The sequence below is a fragment of the Jaculus jaculus genome, chromosome 17 (assembly GCF_020740685.1).
Source record: "Jaculus jaculus isolate mJacJac1 chromosome 17, mJacJac1.mat.Y.cur, whole genome shotgun sequence".
Lineage (NCBI taxonomy): Eukaryota > Metazoa > Chordata > Mammalia > Rodentia > Dipodidae > Jaculus > Jaculus jaculus.
The window spans coordinates 14,102,685-14,118,978 of record NC_059118.1 but is presented as its reverse complement, the minus strand read 5'-3'; positions in this window follow the sequence as shown (position 1 = coordinate 14,118,978).

Here is a 16,294-nt window from a genome sequence, read left to right as displayed (position 1 = left end):
CTGGAGAGATGGCTTAGTGGTTAAGCGCTTGCCTGTGGAGCCTAAGGACCCCGGTTCGAGGCTTGATTACCCAGGGCCCATGTTAGCCAGATATACAAGGGGGCACACGCATCTGGAGTTTGTTTGCGGTGGCTGGAAGCCCTGGCGCGCCCATTGTCTCTCCGCTCTCTCTCTCTTTCTGTTGCTCTCAAATAAATAAATGCAAATAAGCCAAAAAATTTAAAAAAAGAAGATAGAAAGAGAGAGAGGACTACCATTCCAAGGTTGTCCTCTGACCTCCACGTGTGTTCTGGGTCAAATTTCTACCTGGCGGCTTTGGCTGCTTTGCAATTGTTGCTTAAATATGACGCTTGTGGAATGCGCACTGCAGAACTAGAACAGCACGTCACTACGTCTTCTATGTTTGGGAATCTAGAGGCAATGTGAAGCTGTCACTGATTGAGCAAAGGCCTCTCCAGCGAGGCCTCCGAGCCTCCCTCCTGCATGAATAACACTGACTCTTAGGGCCAACCAGAAATAGACGATCTCTAGTGGTGAGCTCAGCCCTTATTTTGGTGGTAGGACAGTAAGAAATCAAACAGGTCCTGTGCAAGAAGCCTTCTCCTTGCTGGCTAACGGCCGCTGTGCAGACTGCTGGGGGAGAAAAGTCATCGACAATCTTACCCAGCTGTGGGTCCACTCTGCACGTCCTACAACCAACAAGCCAGGTAAGAGGTGCCCACTGGTGCCATAGTAGCTTGAAGGCAATGGAGGTAACCAAATTCTCTCTGGTTTAACTTAGAGGCGTTCATGCCTGGTATTGAAAACCTAGTCAAAAGTTTATGGCTGGGGAGGTCATAGGCCCTAGGGGGAAAGCTACTACTGTTGTTTGCCTACATGGATACATTGTGCCCATCAAGCATCCCTCTACGTATTTACATGTATGCCCATAGACCAGTGCGACTCTGACTTGTCGTCAGAGAGGTTTCTTCTTCAGATGGCTGTAGCGACTGGGGAGACTCAAAACTCAGCAAAGTGCAGAGAACAAGGGCCTCTTGAGTGCTCAGCACCAAATGAAATGTGTCTATTGAAACCCGCCAAGGCTCCAGACACATTGTGGAAGAGGGAGGTGGAAAGATCGCAGTAGCCAGAGAACGGCGAAGAGTGAGGTGGGATGTCGCTTACTGGATATGATACTAAATGATCTTCGCTTCTGTGACCGCGCAGCTGGTATCGTTCCCTGCACAAGATCTGCACTGGACCCACCAACATTTTGAAATGGGTGATAAAGGAGGGCAAAGGAAAACAAGAAGACATTGAAATCGGAGAAGGGCTTGTTGGAAAGAAGGGGTTCAGTGATGGAGGGGGTCTCTGGAGAGGATTTATCATCAAAGTACAGTACGTGCAGGTATTAAGACTGTCAATAGAAAGTTTTATAAAAAAGAATAAAGAAACTGGGCTGGAGAGATTGCTCAGTGGTTAAGGCACTTGCCTGCGAAGCCTAAGAACCCAGGTTCAATTCTCCAGGTCCCGTGTAAGCCAAATGCACATGGTGGCACATGCATCTGGAGTTTGTTTGCAGTTGTTGGAGGTTCTGATGCACCCATTCTCACTCTGTCTTTTTCTCCCTCTCTATGTCTCAAACAAATAAATAAAATAGACACATAAGATTTTTTTTAAAGAGTAAGCTATTTTTAAATCAATGTAAATTTTGTGCTGTTTTGCTTAGAGTAAAACAACAACAAAAACAAACAACCAAGCCTTTTGCTAGACTAAGCAAAAGGAACTACTCAAGTAAGTAAAACCAGAAATAAAAAAGGGACATTATAATCAGTACCACACCAATAAAAATGATCTTAAGAGACTACTGTGAATAACATATGTCATCAAATATGATAATCTAGGGGAAACAGACAAGTCACCAGGAATATGCAATCTTCTAAAACTTGACTTTTGAATATTTAGAAATGCTGAACAAAGCAATGATGAACAACAAGATTAAGTCAGTAAGCAAAAACATCTCCCAAAATAAGGGCCCCAGACCAATGCGTTTTAGGTGAATTTTACAAAATATATATATATATATATATATATATATATATATATATATATATATATTGAAAGCACATCACCATTTCTTGTTTTTTTGTTGTTCATTTTTATTTATTTATTGGAGAATGACAGAGAGAGAGAGAGAGAAGGACGCAGATAGGGTGAGAGAGAGAGAGAGAGAGAATGGGCGCGCCAGGGCCTCCAGCCACTGCAAACGAACGCAAGACACGTGCGCCCCCTTGTGCATCATGGGTCCTGGGGAAATCGAGCCTCGAACTGGGGTCCTTAGGCTTCACAGGCAAGCGCTTAACCACTAAGCCATCTCTCCAGCCCACATCACCATTTCTTTCCAAACTCTTCTGAGGAACTGCAAAAGAAGGAGCTCGTCAGGAGACCTAGATCACCCCTCAGACCAGGAAAAACATAACTATTTATATCCTCTCAATTTCTGTTCAATGTAATATTAGAAGTTCTCCAACCCCCCCAAAATCAGGCAAAACAAAATACATGTGGGTTTTGGAGGAATTGCTCCGTGGGTAAAGCACCCATGAAGCAAGCAAGAGTACCTGAGTTCGGACCCCCAGAACCTGTGTGAAAAGCAGGACTCTGTAGTAGGCATGTGTAACCTCAGTGTGCCCATGTTGCGATAGAAGCAGAGAGAAAGGACAATGTCCTGGAACGTTTCAGGCCAGGTAACCTAGTGACCACAGCAGTGAACAAGAGGCACTGCCTCAAAGAGCCTCTTGTTCAAAGGTAGGAGGACTGACATCTGAGGTTGTCCTCTGACCACATGCACGTCATGTACACACACACACACACACACACACACACGCACACACACACACACACGCATGCAGAAATGAAATGAAACACAAACTGGAAAGGTAAAAGTAAAGTTGTTCCTTCCAGAGGATGGCATAATCTTAGATGAAATCAAAAGACTAACAAATGGTTTCAGTAATGTGACAGGAACAAAGTCAACACACCACAGTCAATTATGTTTCTTTACACGAACCATAGATGTCTGAAAATGGAATTAAGGAAACAATCTCCTTTTCACAGCATGAAAATTAACCAGAGATGTGAAAGACGGTTAAACTGAAAGCATCAGAGGAATGAAGGAAACTAAGGAAAACATCACAAGCGGAGACTCCCCAAGTTCTCAGTGTCAATGTCCATGGTACTCACATTCAATAAAGTGCCCATCAAAACTTTAATGGCATTATTTACAGAAATGATAAAGATATGAAAAAATATAAAATAAAATGAGACCACAGACAGCTAAAGCACCTAACAGAAAAGAAAAAAGATGGAATGAAACATCTTCTTTTAATTTAAAAATATGCTATAAACATACCGTACTCAAAAAAGTCCACGGTTCTGGGGTCTAGAGAGATGGCTCAGTTGGCAAAGTGCTTTGCACACCAACACGAGAACCAGAATTTGAATCCCAGCGCTCACGTAAATGCCATGCTTGGCGGTGTGTACCTGAAATTCAGAGTTCAGTGGGAGGAGACAGGTGAATCCCAGAGAAAGCTGCTTATCTAGATGAGCTGAACTAATGAGGTTTGGATTCAGTGAGACAGCTGTTTCAAAGAGTTGGGTGGTGTGGTGGCTTCAGTCAGCTGTCCCTCATAAACTCATATATTCTGAATGCCAGGTCCTCAGTTGGTGACAATTTGGTAATTTCCGCTTTGCTGGATGGAAGAGGTGTGTTATTGAGGTGGGCTTATGGGTGTTAGAGCCAGTTTCCCCTTGCCGGGTGTCACACTCTCCTGCTGCTGTTGTCTACCCGATGTTGGCCAGAAGGTGATGTACAGCCTCTGCTTATGCCCTGCTTTCCCCTGCCATCCTGGAATTTCCCCTCGAGTCTGTAATATAAACTGACCCCTTTCCTCCCACACCCTGCTTTTGGTAGGGTGCTTTGTGCCAGCAATGCGAAGGCAGCTGCAAGAGGTGGAGAAAGACTGAGGAAGACTCCAACATCGACCTCCGGCTCCCACATACAAGGTACATGTGCATTTCCATGCACGTGTGCACATACAAACACACACACACACACATGCACACATGAATGTGCATGTGCACATACATCACACAGCGATTCCACATTCCACAAAAGCACACTTCTGTCATGAACACAAATGTACCAACCAAGGACAGAATGCAGAAATATGCCCACAAATTCACAGTGAATTGGTCTGTGGCAGAGCAGCTGAGAACACGCATGGGGGAAGGGTTCAAAGATGGTGCTGGGGAAATTGGATTTCTTCATGCAAATGAAATTTGATCCATAATTCATTAAAAAAAATACCACACACACACGCACACACAAACAATGCCAGGTGTGGTGGTGCATGCCTTTAATCCCAACATTCAGGAGGCTCAGATAGGAGGATCTGCTGTGGGTTTGAGGCCAGCCTGAGACTACACAGTGAATTCTAGGTCAGCCTAGGATAGCATGAGACCCCACCTCCAAAATCCAAAGAACCAAAACAATTGTCAAAAAAAAAAAAAAAAAAAAAGGCTAAGTTCTTAAATTTCAGGCAGGAAGCTCTAAAATTCTTTGAATTTTAGAGAAAATCCTCTTGGGATTAGTTTGGGCTATGATTTTCTTATAAAATACCAAATGTGCAAGACCCCCCCCCCACAATAAAAAGAGAAAATGAGATTATATTGAACTTCAGTATGTCTGCTCATTCACTGGAAAAGAAAATCAAGGGTGAAAAGAGAACTTACAGATTGGGTGAAAATATTGACTAATCTAATAAGGGGTTAATAATATCCAAAACCAAATGGGGAACTTTTACAGACTCAATAACTCTTACGAAACAAATAATCTGTTTTAAAATGGGCAGCATTTTTGGATAAATATTTCTCAGAAGACATATCTACAAGCAGCGGCCATAGAAAAAATTCCCCACATCACTACTGATTGGAGAAATGTAAGTTAAAGCTATAATGAGAAATGGCTAATGAATTGCTATTGACAAAAAGTAACAATGTGGAATGGAGAAGATGGAACCCTAGGGTGTTATTGGTGATGTGACACATTGCAGCCTCTGTGATAAACATTATGGGGGTTGCTAAAAAAGAAAGTAGAAAGACTATACGATTCAGCAATCCCACAACTGGAGACTTAAACCGAAAGAATTGAAGATCACAAAGTACTATCTGCCCCCCACGTGCATTGCAGCACTATTAATAACAGCAAAATATGAAGACTACCTGAATGTCCACAGACAGCAGACTCAGGAGCCTGTGTATGAACCTTACATGGAATGTTATTCAGCTTCTACAGAAAGAACTTGGTCACTACAACCTCACCAGTGAACGTCCAGGACATTTTCTAAGTCAAATAAGCCAGACCCAGAAGGACCAGTAGCACATGATATAATTTATGTGAGTCAGATCAAATAATCAGATCCATACAAACAGGAGCAAATGGAGGTTTCTGGAGTCAGAGACCAAGAGAGAGGTGGAATTGGTGTCCAGCAGATATAAATATTACACTTATGTAAGAAAAACAAGTTCATATATATACATTACTTGTTATTACCAATATTGTGTACTAAAATTTGCCATGAGAGTAGATTTCATGTCAAGTACTCCTATCACAATATTTTTTTTTTTTTAGTGACTAGCCCCCTCAAAAGTCCTACAAGAATCTTCTGGAATAATGTATGATAATCCAGGCATTTGTATCAATAAAGGGGAGGATTGCACAATTCAAAGCCAGCCTGAGCTAGATTGCATGGTCTCGCCTCAAAACCAAATGAAAACAACAAAAGAATAATGTCCAATAAAATGAGTTTACTAGAAACACAAATGCTCAGGAGAATAAGTTAGAATTAAAGCTGTCAGAAGAGCAAACAAAACAATCAGACTCATATTATTTAGTTATTAAATTTGTCAGCTGGAGAGCATACATTACATGATTTAGTTTATTTAAATGTTTTTAAACTTGTTGAAGAAGTAAGAAGAAAAACATAATCCTAGTAACCAAGGCAAAACAGAATGACTATAATAAAGCATAACTTTTTTAAAAAATTTTTTATTTATTTATTTGAGAGTGACAGACACAGAGAGAAAGACAGATAGAGGGAGAGAGACAGAATGGGCGCGCCAGGGCTTCCAGCCTCTGCAAACGAACTCCAGACGCGTGCGCCCCCTTGTGCATCTGGCTAACGTGGGACCTGGGGAACCGAGCCTCAAACCGGGGTCCTTAGGCTTCACAGGCAAGTGCTTAACCGCTAAGCCATCTCTCCAGCCCAATAAAGCATAACTTTTTAAAAGTACTTCTAGAGCCGGCCGTGGTGGCGCACGCCTTTAATCCCAGCACTTGGGAGGCAGAGGTAGGAGGATCGCTGTGAGTTCAAGGTCACCCTGAGACGACAGAGGGAATTCCAGGTCAGCCTGGGCTAGAGTGAAACCCTACCTCGAAAAACAAAACAAAACAAAATGTACTTCTAGAAATTAAAGATGTATGCACTGAAGTAACTCAATAGAGAGGTAAACAACAGATCAGGCATCATGTGATAGTTAATCTCTATGTGTCAATTTGACAGGATTCAACATCACCATGGAAACAAATCATTGGGAATGTCTGCTCATGAGGGATTTTCAACATCAGCTTAAGTGAGATGGGAAGACCCACCGTTACTGGGGGCAGTACCATTGCAAGGACTGGGGGTCCCGGATTGAGTGAAAGGGGAACATGAGGTGAGCAGTAGTGTTCGTGACTCTCTGGCTCCTCCTTAGATGCTGCATATGAACAGCCGCCTCAGGTTCCTCCTGCCAGGGTGGAATGCAGCCACGAACTCCAAGCCGAAATAAGCCTTTTCCTCCTTAAGATGCTTCCGGTTAGGTATTTTGCCATAGCAACGAGAAAGTAACTAATCCAGCACCATATGGACCCAAATTAAGTAGGAGGAAATTTTTTGAGGAAATTATATCAATTGCAATGGTTACAAACTGTGAACGCGAGGTATATTAAGCAACATTGGAGGCAGAAAAGAAAGTCAATTGCATCTTCTCTGGAAACGGCGAGGTATGTGCAGACAGTGAGAAAGTTTGCTCAGGAATTTCAGCCACAAAATTCATGCAACAACAAAACAAGAACTCTGAACCATAATAAAGAAAAGAAAACTCACATGGAGACATTTAATGGTGAATCTGTATGAAACTAAATGAAAGAATGTCTCGGTAGCAAATGAAAAAAAAAAAAAAAAGCAATTGTCTAAAGGTAGCTGTAAGACAGCTAATCTTTCTGTAACAAAAATAGAACTCAAAAGCCGTCAGAGCGCTGAGAGAAATCTGAAGTTGTTTAAAGAAAGTAAGATAAAGACATGTCAGAAAAACAGAAAATGAGTTTTCCAGCTAGACATCTTCATTAAAAAGACTTCAGAATAAAAGAATCCTAAAGTGACTCTAGGAGGCAAAGCAAAACTTGGGCAAATGGTGTTAAGCACAGGTAGTAGAGGAGGGTACTTTTAATGCACAATTTCACAAGGGTGTAAAATACAGGAAATGTACATCTAAAAGTTTAAAGTAGAGGTGACGAAAAAAAGTGTGAGCAAATGATGACAGGAAACGTGTGGTATTACAGAGGTACAAAGATGGGCAGGACGTGCTGGCTCACATCTACAACCCAAGCACTGAGGACGCTGAGGTAGAAGGCCTTCCCTGAGTTCAAGAACAGCCTGGATTACAAGGGAGTTCCAGGTCTAGGCTAGAGTGAGATGCTGCCTCACAAAAGGGAAAGGGAGGGGGGCGGTGCTGGAGAGATGGCACAGTGGTCTAAGGTGCTTGCTTGAAAGTCTGTCAGCCCAAGTTCTATTTCACAGCACCTGCATAAAGCCATGCACAAAACAAAGCATACCTCTGCTATCCCAGTGAAATATGGCATGAGGAAGTGGAGCCAGGAGTATCTGGAAGCTTGAAAGCTAGCCCGACCAGTGCCACGGGGTTAAGGAGGACAAACACCCCAAGGCTTTCCTCAGAACTTCACATGTGTGCTGTGGCATGTCTCCTCACATCACACACACACACACACACACACACACACACCAAACAAAAATGTTCAGGGCTGGAGAGATTGCTCAGCAGTTAATGTGCTTGCCTGCTAAGTCTAACAACTCAAGTTCAATTCCTCAGTACCCACATAAGCCAGACACACTGGGCGGCCCATGATTTTGGAGTTGGTTTGCAGTGTCTGGAGGCCCTGGCTTGCTCATACTTACTCTTTCTCTCTCTTTCTTCTCTCTCTCCCTTTCTTCCTTTCTGTGTCTCTTTGCCTATACATAAATACAATATTAAAAGAGTAAAATATTAAATGTTATTGCAGTGTTTGGAAATGATACTGATTCCAATTCTTTGAATTTATTATATGCATTTTAAGTTCAAAATAGATTGCTCAGTAGATTTAAGCTTTTTAAATCAGTAGAGGGGAGTGGAAAAAATTCCAAATATTAAGCGAAAAGAAAAAAAATGAGAAAACAAAAAACAAAAGAGCAGAATTCTTGCTGTCATGACAATAACATGAAAATATTTATTAAAATATTTAGATTTATCACAAATAACAAGAAAGTATTTCTATGTGCACTACAAAGATGTACATAAGTATAAGCATACCTAAGTAAACCAAGAGACGGAGAAATGTTAATTGGCTAAGCAATTTGGCTACATACACAAAAGATGATTGAAAAAGCTATGACGAACTTCTATCTAGCCATGAAAGAATAAAGACGTTGAAGTTGCTTCCCAAGGATGGAGCAATAGGGCTGCAGAGATTTGCTCAGTGGTTAAGGCGTTTGCCTGCAAAGCCTAAGGACCCAGGTTCAATTCTCCAGGACCCATGTAAGCCAGATGCACAAGGTGGCACACATGTCTGGAGTTTGTTTGCAGCAGCTAGAGGCCCTGGTTTACTCATTCTCTCTCTCTTTCTCTCAAAAATGAATAACTTAATTAAAATTTTTTTTGAAGAATGGAATAAAACTGAACTAAAAAGAACAAAAGTTACGTTTGTGACACATAGGAATTCAACCACGCACCGTGGCAAATTGCTGAAGTGTTTACTCATAAGTCAACAGTCACTGCACTTGGGTGTAGACAAGAAGGCAACAGTCTTCCCTGTGGCTCCTTTGGGGCGGACTGTGAAACAAAAGCTACGTTCAGATTGCCAAACATGGGGGTGCATTTAAACTTAAATAAAGCTACATCTCAGTAACATGAGGACAGAATGACCAGCTGCTACTCTTTTGAGGAATAATAATAATAATAATAATAATAATAATAATAATAATAATAAAGACCAGTGTACAGAAAAACTTTGAGGATGAGGCAATGAGATGGACTGGATACAGGTCACATTTCCTGTGACCCTTGGAAGCTGAGTCACAACCCCAGACCCTCACAGTTCCCTCATGAAGACTCTACAGAGTCAGGGTAGACAAAGGAGAAAGCCTGGAGGGTTTGCAGTAGCCTGGTATTTGAATGTGTTTCCAAGCCTACAAGCAAATCTGTCAGCAGAGAACGAAAGAGGTTGGGCACTACTTTATGAGAGCATGACTTCTGATCACCTTGTGGCTGAGAAACCTTACCTATGGAAGATCTGGGTGGGAGCAATCATGAAGGTGCTGAGAGGGAGTCAGGTAGCTTTGTTAGGTAGTTTAGGGTGACTGGGTCCCCGAAAGTAAAAAGCACGCTTTTTCCTGAAGCTTGCCCTTGCAATCTCCACTTTGCTAGAGATCAGAAAAGGATCTCTTCTCTCCTTCGACTAAAGGAGTTCCCTAGATCTGCTTTGCCATAAACAGCCTGAGCCTCTCCTTGAGAGGGAGTTCCCCTTTCCTAGAATTTACATCTGATCCTGGCATTGCGGTTGGTCAAGCTCAGCCCCAAAACTAGGCATCATGGCTGGCCTCTTCCTGAGCCAGTCCCCTGAATCACAGCCTGGAGGTAAAGCCCACCGCAGTAAGACTTTACAGAGATGCTTACCAGGTGGGCAAACCCTCTTCTTGTTGGCTACTCATGTCCCCTGAACTTCTGGTTTCCTGTCCTGGCTGGGCTGAAGCTAGGGGAGATACCTGCTCCCACATGGGCTCTCTGGCCTCTCCTGCCCTCTCCTTGCCTGTAGCCTTCTGTACGTTCTTCTCTTTCCTCTCTAGATGCCTTTTTATAAGTCAGACCCCTGCTGACTTCCCACATGGGTTCTCGGGTCACATGTATGTATACATTCTCCCTCCCTCATATAAGCCAGAATAAACTTGTAGTGGTTTATGAATTATCCTTCTCAGTCTGGTTTATTCAATTCTTTGGTTAAAAGCAAGCACAAACTCAGGGTTTAGAGTTCAAGGACTTTCCTGAATTCCCCAAGCCCCATTACAGTGCCAGGTGTAAGCATGAAAAAAAAAAAAAATCAAGGAAAAAAAAAGAAAAAAAAAAACAAGAATGATTCAAACGTGAGCAGATATCAGCAGGCACACACTGGGTGGGTTTTGAAGACAAATAACTCAAAGATGATATTATACACATCTTAATGAGATAAAAGAAGTCGTTTTACAAGATGTCGACAAATATAAAATCTCAAAAAGAGACAAGATTTATAAAATAAAAAGTTCAAAAGTATATGAAGAAAAACCTTCAAAAAAATTCACCCCAGGGTTTACACAGTTTCCACCCCCCATCTCGACATAGGCAAGCAGGGATTGACAGATATGCACTGCTGCGTCAGTACTTTGCTTTAAGTGGGGTCTGGGGACCTGAACTTAGGTCCTCATGGTTAGTGCTCTTAGCAACCTGCTCCCTGGCCGTTTCTCCTGCCCAGTCTTCTTTTTCTGTGTACAATACAGGCCTTTATGATGGAAATTTAAGAGGTGGCTGGCAGGTCCACTCCCTGTTGTTGCAATAGAATTCCGTTAGGACACAGCCCTCCCCTCTCTGAATGTGTACTTTAGGGGGAGCAAGCAATTGCTGCAGAGACACGTGATCTGAAGAGACAAAAGTGTATTTGCCCTCTGGTCTTTTATGGGAAAGAATTGCCTGCTCTTGATCTCACCCAAAGTGTGAAGTTTTCGCTTCACAGACTAGCTGTTCACAGGTTATCCCCTCAGCCCATGGTGTTGTCTGTCTTATGGCATATCTGTTGAGCCTTTTTTATCTCTCTCCCCTGAACTTTTGTTTTCTTGAGTCAGGGTTTCACTGCACCATCCTCTAAGTACCCTGGAACTCCTTATGTGGGCCAAGCTTACCTTCAATTTGTGGGCATCCTCCTGCCTCTGTCTCTGAAGTGCTGGGATTATCGCCTTGCGTTATAACATCTGGATTTGGCATGGGATGTTGGAAGAAAGCAACCTGGAATGACGTGGTCTCTCCAACAGTTTTCTTCCCAGACTTCTGAGTCCGTATTTCTTTGAATGTGATTCTTTGCCATCTTGTTAGTAATTTCGTGTTCTCCAGCAGGTTTTGTTTCCAGTGATTTGAATTGTGTGAAGGTTGGTCTGATTTTCCTAGAAGCGAAAGTCACTAATCCCCCAGCCACAGCTTCCAAAACACCTAGTGACAGTGAGTCATCCCCACCGAGCACAAGAGCCGTGGCTTTTCAGGATCACGGCATGCGGGCTCACATCCGCCTGACACAAGTGAGAAGGAGCCTCAGCCTGCACTGGCCGTTTGGTCAGCCTTGTGACCGGTCTCCCACAGAAACAATGAGGCTGAGTGACCATGAGATTACTGTGAGAGTCATTAAGCTAGAACCACCACTGACCTCTCACTCGGCCTGCGGGTACCGCTTCAGAGTGACCAGAAAGAGCAAGGTCATGCTCCTCCAGGGCAGGGGGGTATTTAAAGAGAAAATTAAAAGCTAGTGAGAGAAGCAGGTTTCACAAGCTTCAAAGAGCTATTTGAGAGAAAAGGGAAGCTTGTAGAATGGGTGGATGAGCAGATATTTCAGGGTCATGAAGGGCAAGGGTATGAAATTCAGAAATAATAATTCCAGTAGAGGCATGGAGAGAAAGGAAAGGAACAAAGACATTTGACTGGATGCACAGAATTATATATACGCATAGACACACACACACACACACATTCTCTTTATTGGCCATTTGTCAAACACTGCCCCCTTCGCTCCTTTGCGCTGGCAAATACAGATGTTTTATGCTATTTTATTGCAGCCTTTCATCTCAGAATATGTTGCTATGAGAACATGAATTCAGGCAGACTTTTCTTTTTCAACAATGGGATGAAAGCATTTTTTTTTTTTTTTCATTCAGGGCATGTGATAAAACCCACAAGAGTTCTCCCACTGTGAAGATCCAAACTACGGTTCATTTATAGCCTGGAAATAGAAGCAAAGATACTGTCGATACATGGGGAGAAGACATACCCGTGTGACACTGTTGTCATTACTAATAATTAGGAGAAATGTGATGGCACCTACAGGCATGGGTTTCAATTTGCCTGGATAGATATCCTGTCATACTTGGAGAGCTGTATGGAAACCAAAGGGGACATTTGTTTAAAAAAAAATGATTGAGATTGTGGGTACAGCAATGGTTAGGTAGGTAAAGTTCTTCCTTAGCAAGCATGAGGATCTTGTTAGATTTTGGGGTTTGCAATGGAGGACCAAGACCAATAGCTCCTTGGATCTAAGACTTTATTGTGAAATGGAAGAGGAAGAATGGGGGGGGGTGTGGAGCAAAGAGAAAGAGAGTGACAGAAAGAAGAGAGAGAATGGGGTGCTGCATCAGAGAAAAAGAGAGAGCGAGAGAGAAGAGACATGGAGCTGTGAGAGGGAGTCAGGTAGCTTTGTTAGGCAGGTACAATGACTGGGCCCCGTAAGTACCCTTGCAGCCTCCATTGTGCTAGAGATCAAAGTATAACCTGACTTCTTATCTCTTCCCTAGATCTGTTTTTTCCAGAGAAACACCTGGGTCCTAGGAGGGAGGGATTCTTTCCTAGGATTTAACCCTAACATGGTGGTTGGTCAAGTTCAGCTCCCAGAACCTGGCATCATGGCTAGCCTCTTCCTGAGACAGTCTCTAGCCCAGACCAACCAGCTGCCTCTGGCTCACATGAGCTGGAAGGTAGGGCCCACCAACATAAGGTCATAAATCCATCTGTGAGTGAGAGGGCAGAGAGCTCTGAGTCTCCAACAGACCTGAGTTCAAGTCCTTGGAACTTGACATGGAAAGGTACTGGGGAGACAGACACAGGAAGTTCCCTAGAGCTTGCTGGCTAGCTACTCTAACCAAATTGGTGAGCTCCGTGCACAGCTAGAGACCCTGTCTCAAAGAGTAAGGCAGAGAGCTGTTGAGGAAGAGATCTGACATTGACTTCTACCTTGCACACATGCATTCAAAAACCTATTAATGGAGCAGGGTATGGTGGTGCACACCTTTAATTCCAGCACTCGGGAGGCAGAGGTAGGAGGATCATCAAGAGTTCGAGGCCACCCTGGGACTACATATGGAATTCCTGGTCAGCCTGGGCTAGAGTGAGACTCTACCTCAAAAAAAAAAAAAAAAAAAAGAGAGAAAAGAAAAAAAGTGGCACATGCATCTGTTGTTCTTTTGTAGCAGCGAGAGGCCCTGATGTGTCCCCAAACACACACACATACCCCCACAGAAATGAATGAATGAATGAATTAAAATAAAATGATTAAGATACTTCCAGTCACAGTCTCAATTTGTCAGTACTTGAAAATGTGTTTATTTAATATTTATGTTACCTTTGAAAAAAACTAGCATCAGGTAAACTGTAGAGATTACCTTGTTCTTTCATACTGGAACAGGCTCTACATTTGGGAACCCAAACCAGTCACGCTCATTTCCAGCTCATAAGTCAGGTCTGTGAGCATCTGAAAATGGCCCCTTGTGGTTCTCTGGAGGTGGCTCGGCGGTTAAAGGCTCTAGTTTGAAATGCTCGCTTAGGTGGGACACACCTGCACTGAGGCAGTGACCATGGAGCGGTGAGACTGAGAAGGCAGATGTCAGCTGCTGCTTTTGTTCTTGGCCACATGTGCTTGAGAAGAGTAAGGCAGAGACCTGTTGAGGAAGAGATCCGACATTGACTCCTGTAATTCTACTTGTACAGTGTGATGTTCCTGAAAAGGGACTATCTGGTACCCGTCTTAAGATTTGTGGAACATCCAGAGGCATTGTTCCCGCCTCCCACTCCCTCTGCCCACAATGTCTGGCTGATGCTCCAACAACTCAGAACCACAACCCCATGGTGAACACCAGCAATCTCACCGTGGAGGGCCCTCAGTGGAATGGGGGCAGGGAAGAGGGAAAGGATGGTACCAACACATGAGATGTGTCCACAGAAAGTCTCCACTTAATAAAAACAACAACAACAAAAACCCAAATCACCCATAGCAAACCCTCAGCAGTGTCCTTTCCAAACACATTCATAAAGATGTGGACACGTGATGTGTCATGCGACTTTGAGACTTATTTTGTTACGTTCTAATAGTTAGTGGCACAGTTATCCAGTTATCTACCCAATGTGGCAGGAAAAAATAAGTTATAATTTACCCTCATGCTTTGATTCCTGTCAGCCTACCACAGTCATGTTCACACCAGCCCTGCAGACTCACACCTCTTTCTTCCGCTCTCCATGGTCACCACTGTGGATCAGACCGTCTGCGTCTCTAGGCTTGGCCACCATCAGCGGCACCTGCTTCATCTCTTGCAGTCCACTCCAGAACTCTCTGAGCAAACTCTGGAAAAGGACCATAAGTCACCGTAGCATGTACCATCCTAAACATCTGCTGTCTTGATTGCATCCTCGAGCTGATCCTTCCTTCAAGTTAATCACAAGCTTGCTTTAAAACGGGCATTTGAAATGACTTACAATCCCGTCGTCTCGATTAATGTTTAGACCATGTTTCTGTCTTTCTCTCCTTCTTGCACCAGCCTTAAGCCAATATTTTTCTAGCATTGAAAGACTTCATAATGAGAAGGGATGCGGCTTTTCTAAGTTTTTTAAGTTGTCACCTAGGCTGGGGTGTGACTTTTGGTTATACAGTGACCTTTGAGTCTTCCATTCTCCTGTCAGTAATCCTTCACACATACATACTGTAAGGCACTCCAATAAACTCACTTGTTCACCAAGCTGGACTTTTTTGGAAACCTTTCTTTGGTTGTACATGATAATGTCTTATCTGGGGGTGACTAGGCATTTGTTTAGGTGTCCCCAGGAAAAAATGAGCAAGTTATTATTTTTAGGGATTTCTCTCCTCTCTCTCTCTCTTTCTTACACTCTTTCTGTCTTATAATTTCAAGAAGAGAGAGAAAGAGAGGGAGAGAGAGAGAGAGAAAGAAAGAAAGAAGGAAGGAAAGAAAAAGAATGGGCTCACCAGGACCTCTCGCCACATGCACCAGTTTGCACAATGATTTTTGTGGGTACTGGAGAACCAAACCCAGGCAGTCAGGCTTTGCAATCAAGAGCATTAACCACTTAGCTATCACTCCAGCACATTTTTTAGGACTTTCTCTGGGCATCTGAGTCATTTCATGTCCAGAGGTCACTGTGCTTTTGAATGAAAAGGGAGGAAAAGTGACACATGTGTCATTCATCCTCATTGAGGATCTGGGAAGTCTTCATCAAAACGACTGGAAACAGGGCTGGAGAGATGGCTTACTGGTTAAGGCCTTTGCCTTAGAAACCTAAGGACCCAGGTTCAATTCCCCAGTACCCACATAAGCCAGATGCACAAGGTGTCACATGCATCTGGAGTTCCTTTGCAGTGACCAGAGGCCCTGGCACATCCATTCTTTCTCTCTCTCTCTCTCTTTCTCTCTCTCTCTCTCTCTCTCTCTCTCTCTCTCTCTCTCTGCCTCTGTTTTAAATAAATAAATAAGCTTTAAAAAAAAAAAAGACTGGACACAAACATCTCAAATCTCATAGGCTCCCAGTTGCTACTGAGAACAAAGGACTTGCTTGAGATCAGTGAGTGCTAAGAAGCAGCAAGCCAGACCAGTCAAGCGCACTCATACTTATAAAGGGTGACCCTTAATTTGAAGCGCAGTGTGGAGGTGTTTGTACAAAGGGAGAGTACACATCAGCTGGCTTCATCACAGCAGTGTGAGGGTGACAGTCCCTTCTGCAGGTGAGTCACATCCGGGTGCGCTGCATGCATGACATGCCTGGCAGCATTTGGATCCAGTGGGCCGCCTGCTCACGGCTTCACTGGTCTCCCCTGGCATCTCAAAGTTGTGTTCGTCTTTCATGTGTAGAAAACAGTATCTTTAAAGAGTAACTC